The sequence below is a fragment of the Maylandia zebra genome, linkage group LG18, assembly GCF_041146795.1.
Source record: "Maylandia zebra isolate NMK-2024a linkage group LG18, Mzebra_GT3a, whole genome shotgun sequence".
Lineage (NCBI taxonomy): Eukaryota > Metazoa > Chordata > Actinopteri > Cichliformes > Cichlidae > Maylandia > Maylandia zebra.
Window position 1 is genome coordinate 15,412,116 of NC_135184.1, and position 13,547 is coordinate 15,425,662.

Genomic DNA, 13,547 nt, shown 5'->3' on the forward strand with positions numbered 1-13,547 from the left:
ATTTTAGATAACAACAATGGCTCTGTTCTGCTGTTTAGTTGGGTTGAAGGAGCCTACACTCCAATGTTCTACAGCAGGGATGTTAAACTCATTTTACATTATAGCCCACCTAAGTGGGCCAAATATAGCCCACTTAGGTGGGCCAAAACAATAAAACTACCCTTTCTGTCACCGTGAAGAAGTTTCACTAAACATTTAAACCCTGAGAGATCAATCTAATGTAACACATACAATTTAATACATCTCAGTATTTCTATGTGAAAGAGAAATGCAGCTGTAGTCAATGACAAAAATGTATTAGCATTCTCTTATCATGCGTGTAATAGACATGCTGGCCCACTGCGGACAAGGCCTTGGACAAAGTATAGAATGTATGAAAATGCAGTTCATATTTACCAAAACCATCCAGTAAGCCTGATTGGTGTCTTAGCTGTGCCTCATTCGTGCCTCATTCGTTCATGGATATCGTGAAGGAGGACATACAGAGAGCTGCTGTGACAGAAAAAGGACTCCCGGGACAGGGTGAGCTGGAGCAGAGGATTCACTGTGGCGATCCCTTAAAGAGAAAGGAGAAGTTTAAAATGCTAGCAGTAGCTGAATTTTCTTAATTTAACTGAATTACATTTAACAGCAGACTTTACCTGATCTTAGACAACAGTCTGTGTCTATAGTTGTTTATATTAGAGAGACTTGCAAATATTTCTTTTCACAGCCATAATTACCACTTGGTTCCTGATGTAAACACTGTTTACAAGTGGTAAACTGCTAATTATGGAAACTCCGATATGACACAAAAGCAGCAATAGTTCAGTAAATAAATATTATCTGTACAAAAGAAATAAAATAAAATACTGTCAGCAAGGGACCCTCCCTCCGTACCTCTGCCTCCATGTAAATAATAATAGTCACAGCTTTATCTCTGTCTGCTAGATTAATGTGGTCAAAAGGGCCATTACTTTTTCAAGCCATTACTTTATATGTCACATCCTTTTATCCAGGTGGATCCTCTTTGATGCAGAAACTTTCATGCAACCAAAGGACCAATGCAGGAAATGATATGTGCTCATTTCAAGTTGCACAGAACAAGGTCAGGAAACGGCTATTGGCAGAGACATAAAATAATACGACCGCTGGAGTTCACCTTTGCGCTTTACCTCTTTAAATGACAGCAGGTCAGAATATAAATATCACAAAGCATAATTACCCTGTTATTTGAGAAGGTCAGTTCTACTTTAGCTGCTGATGGGATCTTTCTCTTGGTCAAGTGCAGGTCTTCTACCGTTTTTAATGCTGTTTCCTACCAACAACCCCCCATCCCCCCACCCATAGAGAGGAATAAAAGCTATTGAGGCAACCCGGGTGCAAGGCCCCTCTGTTGAAATGGGATCAAATGTGCAAGCAGAGGCCTATGCTAATGAGAGAGCACTGCCAAAACACTAAACGAGATTGAAACCTAAATCTGGTGCATAAACATTTGCTTCTGAGCTTTGAAAAAAACACCAACCCCCCCCCCCCCAAAAAAAACAAAACAAAACAAAACAAAACCCATCAGTGTATTTTCAATTCATTCCTCACTTGGACTTTTACACATCACTGATGGGTGTGGCAGAAGGAAAAAAAAAAGTTTAAATGATGACCAGCACTTTGCTTTTTTAATTGAAGTGGTTTTAATTCACCGGCTGTTTCAGCAGTTACAATATATTGTTATTTGTCATATTTCATCTGTGAGGTTCTTAATGAGAATCACTATATGAAGGCAGAGTGACTCAGTCTGAATTTCTAACTTGTTTACTTCTGGAAAGTCTGATATGTTTGTTGCATCCTCTCTTGGCGGTAGCTGCTGAGCTTCAGCCAGTCACTTGTATAATATAGGGATACGCTCTTATTTTTCTGCAGCACAAATTGTTTTAAGCCTTTTCGGTGAGAACCCCCCCCCGCTACACACACACACACACACTTATTCAGCTCGTTCGTTGTCAGTAAATTCATTAAAAACTGAAAGAGGATTTAAATGGCCTACCCATTTGGACCTAGAAAACAGAGAAACACAGTCACACACAGTCTCTCACAAACTAAGCACCTTGTCAAACCGATTTCATTCTTTTGTATCCAGGATACGGATAAAACTATTGCGTGAGGCCAAACACAACAGACCCTAAACAATTCCTTCACATCAGATACTAGATACCATTTTAACACAAAGGAACTGCTTGGTCCCTGCCTATCGTACACTGTACTAGCTTGTTCTTATTCTTCCCTTCAATACAAACATCAAATCACTAAACAATATTTTTGGCCAAAAATATGTTCACTGTAAACATGCTGAAAGAAATTAGGGTTGGAAATTATAAACTCAGCTAACACGGACTGTGAACAATCAATAGCAGACAGTTATATCCATGGAGTTTCATTTAAGACCCTCCTCCCCCCTTTTTATTTTTTAAAATTATCAGTGTTGAGGAATTTTAGGAATTTTTCTTGCAGTTACAGTGCGGTTCAAATTTAGCTACAAACGTCCGATTTTATTCGGGGAGAGTAAAATGGGAGGACGGGAAACATCACTATTGGCAGAACACTTGTACAAATATTAGCATAACACTCTGCTGAACTCAAAATAAGGAAGGTATGGGCTTCATGTTATTCCTACTCAGTATCCTGCCATTGAAAGATGGGATTAGAACAAAAAAAAAAATCATTATTTTATTATGTTGTATTCGTGATAGTCTGTTTCAGGATTTCCTGTCTTGTGGAACACGTACAACAAGAACACCGGGATGAGGTTTGTGAACATTTACAAATCTGTTTGAGAGGAAAGAGACACCGGTGTGTATACTGCTGTCATCACTCTCAAATGATCTTTAGAGTCATTAAGTGTAAATATAGACCATACATTATGTATAATGACATTCAGAAGAGGCTTTCTAGGCTGCCTCAGGGAGCTGCCTAAGGAGGTCCATATGGAGATCACTTTATCGTTGCTGTTATCAGGGCATACCTCGCATTCCGCAGAGGCCCAAAGGCCACCCACAAAGTTCACATTAAAGGAATTCTGTTTTTTGTTAATATCCTTATTGCTTATTCTTCACTAGTGTGTAAGGTGAAATGGGAACGCATCATTCTTTCATCATCGCCCTGTTGCCATTTTCTTGTGTTTGATCAGCTTAAATTTTGCAAGCGATGAAAGACCGGGCTTCGTCTGTGAATAAACCAAAAGAACAAAGACGATGTTCTTGTATTCACCGGGCAGTTCTCTGACTAGAGGCTGTTCGTTAAGTCACATGTCATTTAACATTACTGTCACGATTAAATTATTATGATTTTGATAGCTGTGGGAGTAGAAAATGGACACAACTGGTGCATCATGCTACATGTTAGCCGAGATAGAGGAAAGCAAAAAAGCGCAGTCCACAACAAAAAGGTTATGAAAGACAAACTTTAAGCTTGACCTGAACCAATCCATTGTGACAAGAAAAGGTTTACAATGTTGTTAAAACTCAGCAGTCCTCCTTAATTCCACACATTGCTGGATCGGGTATAAAAAGATTTTTTTTTGTGGGAGTATAGGTTGTGATTTTCCTTTTGGACTCTCAGTATCTCTCTGAGGTGGGGAGTGCTTATCTAGGTTTGGCCTGAGAAAAGAAAAGAAAAACGCTTGTTTCTGATGAAACTTTGAAAATCTTACGATCTAAACTGGAATAATTTCTCAAGTTTAAGATCGTTCTCATGATTTTTAATGGATGTCTTCATCTACTAACGCAGGATTTGGCAGAACACCACACTGTGTTTGATTTCTTTCATGTGGGAGTTCTTCGTACTCTTAGTCCCAACTTTTATCTCCCGATGCTTCTCAGTTTGTATTAAAAAAAACTGAAGGTAAACGCACACTTTTGATTGGTTTTTTTTTCTCAGCCTCAAGGAAATGTCCAGCTCCTTGACCTTCAGAAATGGCGCCCTGGGGAATAAGCAGGCGGGAGTTATCTGCTACCCTCCACCCCAGCTGTTGTAGCTATTGGAGGCACTTAAAACAACAAGTGTGACACAGGGCAGACTGACTCCTATCACCAGCGAAATCAACAAAAAGCCCAAAACAATTTTTCCAGAATAAATCTCATTGTTTACAGCAGTGCAAAAACTTTAAATAGGAGACTGCTTGAACTTCCTTTGCATTATGTTTTGTGATTGCTTCCGACTTCAAATTGTGCTTGTGGATATTTTGGCAGCAAGCTTTTTCTTCAGTTTAGATGGCATGCTGTGGCACAATCACAGTAAGAGTGACAAATTCCTCTCATTCCAGATGCGCCAGCACAAGATCTGCACATAGGTTTCTGCACTGAATATTACCTTCTAACCTCACCGTTGCCCTCTAGTGAATGTGGAAAAGTTTATCAGCGTGTATGCAATTGTCATTTTAGCTCTGCAGAAATTGGAAAATGTACTGTACTCTAATCATTTAGGAAGGCAGACAACACCTCCGGTACAGACTTTGTTTCTCATAGGCAACTTTAATATAGGGGGTTGATGTGTTAGTTTTAGAGGTTACACATTGAAAACTCCAGTCTGGGAACTCCTAATGTAGGTTATATGGGCTATTCTCTTCACTCTTGTCCACTGATCCATCTACCCACATTCCCTAAACCATTCAGTCCCTTTTCTTTATATTCAATCACTGTTATCCTTTTAGGCTGCCCGTTGTGAATTACTCCTCCCTCCTGTCATTGGGTTGAGCAAGGCATCTTAGCCAAGTCTCCATCAGCCATCTGCTTATTCTGCTCCTCCATCACCAACATGATCCACATCCTGCCTACATCGGGGAATCAGCTCCATATTGTTACTTGTTACTGCAGTCCTAACTGCCAAAAAAAAAAATGCAACAGATTTCCATGTTTGCATGATGGTGTTTGCAAAGACTGCGTTTTTCTTCCCAATGACATCGCCTTAAAACATCATTGCCTTAATTTTTTGCGTGTGAAACAGACAATAACATAGAACAGCCTTTTAAAATCTCAAAGTTTGTGTCTGTGTTTCACTTTAAATCCCCTCTAAGTACACCAGGTCACATTAGTTCCAACTCAAACCTAAAAGTGTGGCTGCTATTGTTTTAAGCATGCAAATGTCACATTTAAGCCACACTGGCATAAAATTACACAATAACAACCAGACGGGAGAATATGGATTGCCGAATCTTCCCCCCTTTGCACAGCACCATTTTTTTTGGGGGGGGCGGGGGGGGGGGGTTATTTCAGTTTTACAAGTTTAGCTGAATCATCCCAACAGTGTTGTTTCATGCTGGCTTGTTGTGAAATCGATTTCGCCTGGCTTCAGGCTGACTGCATAGATTCTAAGCGAGTTTTTCTTGTTGCTGACAGACGTAATGAGACAGAAGGCTTCATGGCATCTGGTAACAGAGGAACATGAAGCAAACGACTGAAGCAAAACCAGCGATGAGACAAAATACGTGTGGCTCTGCTGCTGTGATTACTCGTAACCTTGTTTTTTTTTGGTGAGCAGCATAACAGTTCACAACACGTGATGCACAATGACCACGGCTGAGCCTTTTTTAGCCCACATTTCTCGATGGCATCATGTGAATGTGATTCTGCCTCTCTTATTTTCCACTCAGTTTATTTTAGTCACATAAAGAGGAGCCAAAATGATACATTCTTAGTACTGCCCTTGGATGTGACTGTAGGTGGAAGATCAGGCCAGTTCAACATTATGAAACATCTAAAATACAACAAACGTCCTCATAAGAGGAATAAATCTTAATATATTAAAACCACTGCAACAATCTAAGGAAATGAAGACCTGTGTACAATCTCATGATTCAGTCTCAACTGAATGCACAAGTTAAATATGCATCTGCTGCTGCTGAATGCTGAATGTACAAGTACAATCAGACATGAGATATTATGTCTGATAAGACTAGAGATAAGACTGTTGCCCAGCAGAGGGCAACATTTACTTTTTTTTACTATTCCTTCCATCTCAAATTGTTGCTCATGTCCTTTGCATGATCTGTAGACACGCAACGTACACATTAAATTGTTTTCATGATCTTTTTTAATGAATATTGTCACCGGCCTCTGTGTTTATAGCTCTTTCAAACCTTGCTGCCTTTGTTTACATCATTCGTCTCTTTTCAGCTGTGACAGTTCTTGTTTTGTGCCACTACTTTTGTTAATTTCCCCCGCTCGTTCCTCCTTCTCTGCTCTTTCAGGACCTTTAGCAGAACCAAAATACAGTGTTTAATTAACTCACTCTTGTGAAATAGAGGTTAAGATCACAACTTGATTCCCGTCCTCAGGGTGTTGTATTCAGAAACTGAGGTTAAAATGTTGATATGAATACCTGCATGAAACCCCCCATAAAAAACCCAGTCCCTGGGATCCAGAGAAGGATGTACTTCACGTGGGTTGTCTGCATATCTGTGTCTGTATCCAATCACATTAGATGACTATTTCTTACGGTCCAAATGAAAGAAACATACCTTTGTGAGCACAGACCCTTTTGTAGTATTCTTGCCCCACCTCTAAAACTCTGCCATGACCTTGCAAGAAGTGCAAGAGGGGGAAAAAAAGCTAAAGAATATATATATAAAAAACATACGAATATCTGAATGCAAGGAGTTATAGATCGCTTTCCCACGCTCACTCATAAAAATGCTTCATAGTCTGATTTTCAGAACCGAAATGATGCTAAACCTTTCCCAAGATGCGGCACTTGAACTTTTTATAAACTGTTTGAAATGAAAAGTTTATTCAGCTGAGTGAAAGGTCTGATATGCACTCGGCACATCACAACAAAAAAGGTTTATGCCAGCTGTGAAAAAGATACTTTAATGTCAGGAAAATTAAGATCTGATATGTTGTACAAATAGTTGTTCGTGTGTCTGCTGCTGCGTCTCAAGTCACATGTTTCCACCCTGAAGAAGAGACAATAAGTGTTGTTGAATTTTAATACTTCGGTCCCACTAAAAACAAAAGGCCTTGTCCAAAACTACTTTAAGTGTCTAAACCTGGATTCTTTTATGTTATTCTTTAGTCATAATTTTTTTTATTTTTCCTTTTAGCATAGGCGGTTTGAGGGAGACCAGAAACACACACCTGTTATTTTCTTTCCCCCAAAACTTCCATATTTATATTTTTATGTGTTCACACCATCAAATACGGCTACGTGAAGTGCTCTACCCAAATTATTACCTGGATGTTGTATCATTGCCCACTGCTTGCCCTTAGCAGTCGTCACCTTGGCTGCGTAGCAGAAAAGGAGGGATGACCAAACAATTTTTCTGCACCACTGAAAAATGCAAATGTCAGTGTTAGCTCACAGATGTGTTTTTTCTTAGGGACTGAAATTAAGCCTCACATTACAACTGCAACGGCTACAGCAGCAAAAGACCAAAGTGGGTGCTACTCCTGCTAAGAAGAAAAGGAAAATGAGGCTACAATTTGCATGGACTTAGCAAAATTGCACCACAGAAGATTGTGAAATGTTGCCAGGTTCAGATGAGTTTTGATTTCATTTCTTTATGACCAGCAGCATAACACGTCATGTCAAAAGCTCAAGTCATCTCTAACTGGCCACTAGAACATGACAACGTTCATGTTAGCGTTATGGATGTGCAGCAACTGTGCGATGCCACCGTGTCAATATAGCATGGCCAAAATCTCTGAGGAATGTTTCCGGCACCTTCAGTAGTTCTGAAGGCAACAAGGGGTCAAACCAGTACTACCAAGGTGTACCTAATAAAGTGGTTGGTAAGTGTAATTTCCAGTAAGAGAGCTTTTGTGTTCAGTTTGAAACAACACTACCCTGACAGATATAACACAACAAAACAGAAAGTGTTCAACATTTAAGTGTGCTGTATGTACTGATGTGCGACACAATCCCCCGTTTCACACCATCCTTCCTTTATGTTGATTTCCTGCATTGCGGTGATGATACGTGTTGCTGTAATTCTCGTTGCTTTAAAACAGACTTTGAAGTCTCGTAAAATGCTTTGAGAGCATCAGGTTAATTACGAGATGTTTGTGTGTTTGAAGTGATGCACAGGCTGGATTACAGTCTGAGGATCTGAGCCCTAACCCTGTTTAACACTTTGGAAAAACACTTTCATTGTGATGACTGGCATAATCTGCACCACATGCTAATCCAGCTTCCTCCCTCTGTTACTCTGCCAGTGTTCTGGGGTTTAGTTAAGCTTTAAAGTTCAATCCACCCTGAGTTTGCTGTTTTATTGCACTTTTCTTCTGGTTTATTGCACTTCTAATCAGCTTGAAATACGAAAGACTCCATCAAACTTTCTGTTTGCTCCCGAATGTGTGTCAACCGTTTTCACGCCAATCTGCCTTGAGTGATGATTAGATAACCTGCGTCAAATGCTAATCCAATTAACTGCTATACCTGAAGTATTGTACAGCAAAGGCAACCAGGTGAATTTCTTCCACACTTGGCAGACTACGGCAATTAAACGCACACTCGCATGCACAATCACACAAATGTATTAAATATGCAAGCAGGGCTCTTCTCCGCTGCCTCTGAGGACGTGAAGGAGAAATACAGAAGCAGCAATTTTCCTGATGAAACTGCAGGTGATCATTCATATTAATTTCAACTGTATTCTCACTGATGATCTGAATCACATTCAGCAAGTTGCCTTAATCACCAAATGAGACATCTGCACAGAAATCACACATTTGGATTTCAGTGCCTCAGATGTAAGGCGCATAGCTGAGCTGTAATCGGTGCACATATAATATTCACTGTTTTTCAGTGTGCAAACATTTCTAAAGAGTCAATAAAGCAGTTTTTCTTGTTTCTGCCTTTGTTTAGTTACTGTAAACCTATTGAAACTTATGTATAGTGCTTTTCTACTCTACTTGAGCACTCAGTGTGCTTTGTACAAACATGTCTCACTCACCCATTCACTTTTTCTATTTTCGAAGAGCTTTCTATCTAACATTAACACTCTAATGAATGCATCAGAAGCAACTCTGAAGCATCTCAGGGTTCAGTATTTTGCCCCAGGATACTTCCAATTGGTAGATGACCTGCTCTACTTCCTGAGCCGCATCCTCCCAACTGGAAGTCAGTGATTACTGGAGTCCAGTCCAGGTGCTCCAGGTTTTTCTCATATGATCTTTTTTGTTTTTTAGTGAAACGTCTTGATAAATATTGGAAGGATAAACAAAATGTGTCAAGGAGCCCACATGGGTCAGTCTAATCTCTCAGTAATTGTGGTGATGTTTCTTCTAGTGTCATCATCAGGTCACAGAATCTAAATTTGTCCTCCACTTTAGTTTATGACCTATTTCCAATTAGCCAAACGCCGCTGTAGCTGTGGAGCCTCATACAGCCGATGTAGACACTGAAAACACCTGAATTTTGTTATGCGGATAAAATGAAACAAATACAATCCCAAGCCTTCATCCATTTGGTCTTTAAACTTCTAAAAGGTTTAATTGTCATAAAAAATAAAATAAGACGAACCTCAGCTTTAGAAAGTGGTTTGGATCAAATTTATAGTTATTTATGAGTGAAATTTATAAAAGTTATTTGTAGTAAACTTTCACCTTTGGACAATCCAAAGCAAAGTCAGGACTGTCATCAACATTTCAAGGATTTCTATATAAATTCTGAAAGAAGCTGTCCTTGTTTTATATGAAGTCATACTGCAGGGCTCTTTGACTGACATTTATCTTTAGAGACTGTTTCTAATGCGTGTAAAAGCTCTCAAAAGGCACTTCAAAGATGCTGAAAATGAATCCAGCAGCGCTAAACAGATGCATGAGAGATTCTTCATGCACCCCATTGGCATCAGAAAACACAAGAGCCAAGTACGCTTGATGGAAATATCACCCATTTATAAATCATTGGATGTGACGGTAAAGATGCTGTTATTATACAAGAACCCAGCTGTTACTGAAATTTCATGTCATGTCCTTGCTTTTCTAATTGGACTTCTATAGTACTTGAAAAAGGATGACACACACACACTGAGATGCACATTCAAAATTGTGTAGTATATATATATATATATAAAAAAGTCTATTGTTTATTTTACACCTACACAGATCGGATGAAGCCCCCCACAATGATCTATTAGCCTTATTACAGAGATGACCAAGTAGGGGTGACCGTGGCTCAGGGGGTTGGGAAGCGTATCTGTAACCGGAAGGTCGCCGGTTAGATCCCCAGGCTCTCTGTCCTGGTCGTTGTGTCCTTGGGCAAGACACTGTACCCTACCGCCTACTGGTGTTGGCCAGAGGGGCCGATGGCGCGATATGGCAGCCTCGCTTCTGTCAGTCTGCCCCAGGGCAGCTGTGGCTACAACTGTAGCTGCCTCCACCAGTGTGTGAATGTGAGAGTGAATGAATAGTGGCATTGTAAAGTGCTTTGGGTGCCTTGAAAAGCGCTATATAAATCCAATCCATTATTAAGTAAAATATCTACAAAACATGCTAAACAACCTTGAATTTTACACCTGTATAACTAGGTGAAAACAGAAATTTATACTGTATCCTTTAACAGCTCATTTCAGCTGCTTGTTTATGGTATATCTCACATAGGAAAAAAATGTGCCTTGAGTTCTGTTTGTGTGAACTGGAGAATGAGTGTAGGGGGTGATATATGAAAACTTGGAGAGAAAATTGAAGGTGAGCAACTTCAACTTCAGTTGAACTTTGCCCTGAAACCTGGATTATTGGATAACAGTCTCCCTTAGAGCACACTGCACCATTTTCCCAATCTGGTTTTTACCATCTTTGTAATAATTATCTTCAGCTACCTACTGTGAACTTGTAAAATATACCCAAAACATAACCAGTCACAACATGTGTCCATCCCTAAAACATACACAATAACCCTCGGTGGGTTTCCTTTGGACACCCCAAGACTAACCAGTGATTCCACATTTGCCATGGATGTGAAGTCGTAGTAAACTTCATTTGTGGGGGCAGCAGTCTGCACAGAGATGCTTAGAACTCCTTACTCCAGCTACCACTTCCAGCTCATAGTACTTGGCTGGACCCCCTTTCTCTTCTGAACTGCTTTAATGATTCTTCGCATAGACTTAACAATGTGCTAGCAACATCCCTATGCTCTCAGACATTTAAAAAATATTCACTTGGTATTTTTCACCAATTGAATATTTCTTGCTATGCTTTGGGACACCATTACAACACCATGATCATACTGTCCATAAGAACTCTAACCAGTAAAAAGCGAGACTCATCAACTTTTTCCAGTCTTCTGTTGTTCAGTTTCTCTGAGCCAGTGTGAATTGTAGCCTCAGTCTCTTGTTCTTAGCTGACAGGAGTGGCACCCAGTGTGGTCTTCTGCTGCTGTAGCCCATGAAGAAGATGCTCTTCTGCACTCTGACCATTCTCCTCTGACATTACCTAAATATTTTAACCAAGAAAACGGACACATCTTTTTGAGAGCATTCTTTGTAAACCCTAGGGGTGACTATGTGGGAAAATCCCACTTCAGCAGATTGTCTCGAGTATGTCTGCATGTCTGAATGCACTGAGGTGCTTCTTTAAAGATCGTCTGATTAGATATGGACATCAAAAATCAGTTAAACAGGTACCTAATAAATTGTCAAGTGAGCACTGAAACCTACAAAAAATTGTATAGCTGAACTAATAAAAACCATTTTTTTTAGAATACCTAAGGGTGGATGTACAAAGTTGCAGCATTACAAAAATAAAGTGCTGATCATTAAATTCATAGTCATGGCCTTTTGTGATTCTAAAACGATGGGCACAAAGGGAATGCAAACACAGTTTAAATATTTTCCACACTTTAACAGCAGATGAAGCACTTTTGTAAATATATTTTCAACAGCTCCAGAATTTGCCCTTTTTTGATATCACAATGGATTTTTTGTGCTGAAGTGGCTCACCTGTAGAGTCAAATATACTTTGCATTGATGCAAGTAATTGAAATCGCATCTTAATAACTGGCTCAGATCAAGCGCTTCACTTTTATTATGTCCCTGGGCACAAAATAAAGGGAAAGAAAAAAAAAAACACAATTTGTAACACAGCCCAAATGAAATCCTAATATTATCTATGAATCAAGTGAAAGAAGTGTAGCTGCAGGTATTCAGCCGGGTGTTCAGGAGGTTGTCCCAAGGCCTATGGAGCCTTGATGGAGGAATTTTATCATTTCTATTATTAAATAACTTCACTTTAACAATTGCAAGACCAGGGTCAGCACAGTTTCATACTGGTGCAGCATGGAATAACGAGGCTTATTTTACAGTGTCAGCAGCAACATACTCCGGTGGCAGCTTCATTAGGCAGGCCTGCTGCCTGTTCTGCTTGAAACAGTGTTAGAGGTTATATTGATTTACCTTCATGTTCAATTTGAGGGATGTTGTTGGATGTGTTGTTTCTGTTTAGTCTGCTCCCGTCAATCTAAAAGGGGTGAAATAAATCTTACAAACACATGCCTGTTAACACCAATGCACCTAATAAACTGGAAGATAATGTATTGCTGAACATTACCATAACACACCTTCTTCCACCAGCATTCACATCAAGACTGGGCTGGCCAGAAAAGCACTGTCCAAACTTCTTAGAAGGGACTTCGCCTCATGAAAATATAAAGCTAAAAAGATACAGCAGGATGCAGGTTTAATAAAACATGCCTTGAGTGTCTGACAAGACTGTGAGACTGCAGCCACTCCTGCAGCTGTGGGAGGCTGCGTCGAGGCACAGCGGTGCTTTGAGCTAAACGCTTACATCAGCACACCGGCGTTTAAAGACGATTATTATGCTGATGTTTGGCAGGCTGTATGTATTTCTCTTAGGAGAAATTAGGAGTTGCTAAGCAAAGTAAGCAGTTGGATTGTGAAGAGTAGCTGTTGAACTAGCAGGTGAAATTTAACAGATTCGTTTAATTAAGATCAAATGGCTGACCAACAATGGCCATTTAAAAATGTAAAACTAATCCAAAAATATTAAATAATCAAACTTGTTATGACCACAGTTGTACTTTTTCAGTGTGTGTTTGAATCTCTGTAACCTGTGTTTTCTCCTTGGGTGCTGTATTTCCTGGACTCTTGTGGCTTAAATCTGACATGTTTTTGTAGCAACCCCATCCTCGAGGTCATAACAGTGACAGCTTCATGAATATGACAAATATGAACTGTGACATCGAGACATGGAGAGTTTCCTTCCAACCAGAAGTCTTATGCATTATTCCATTGAGCAGTGGAACAACATCGTAAATAGGTAAATTATTCAACCTACTTACTCGCACACATTTTGGTGCTCTTATTGAATCTCAAGTGAAAAGCATGTGGCCAAAAGCGTGAGCTAATCAGCTGAAGTGTTCCTCGCTGTCATCTCCTGGCTAAAGCCCTGTCTTTGCAGAAAGATATACCGCTTCATCCACAACATAGAATACAGACACTTAGAGATAAGTGGATGAACTGCAGTTTGTGCACAGCTACGCTCTATTATCTAGCCTAACAAAATAGCATAACAAGTTACACGGCAGCAAATAAATGCTAATGTTCCAGATCAGCTAGGTCAGAG

General features: G+C 39.8%; 1 long non-coding RNA gene across 1 annotated transcript in view; it reads right to left on the reverse strand.

The window, feature by feature from the left end:
* Positions 1-13,547, reverse strand: part of LOC101476948 (uncharacterized) — a 34,030-nt gene that overhangs the window by 1,823 nt on the left and 18,660 nt on the right. Inside the window, exons 3-6 of the long non-coding RNA XR_190987.2 lie at positions 12,523-12,615; positions 12,359-12,422; positions 7,200-7,296; positions 397-556 (exon numbers count right to left, since the gene is read on the reverse strand). This is a non-coding gene — a long non-coding RNA (uncharacterized LOC101476948). The remainder of the gene's footprint in view (positions 1-396; positions 557-7,199; positions 7,297-12,358; positions 12,423-12,522; positions 12,616-13,547) is intronic.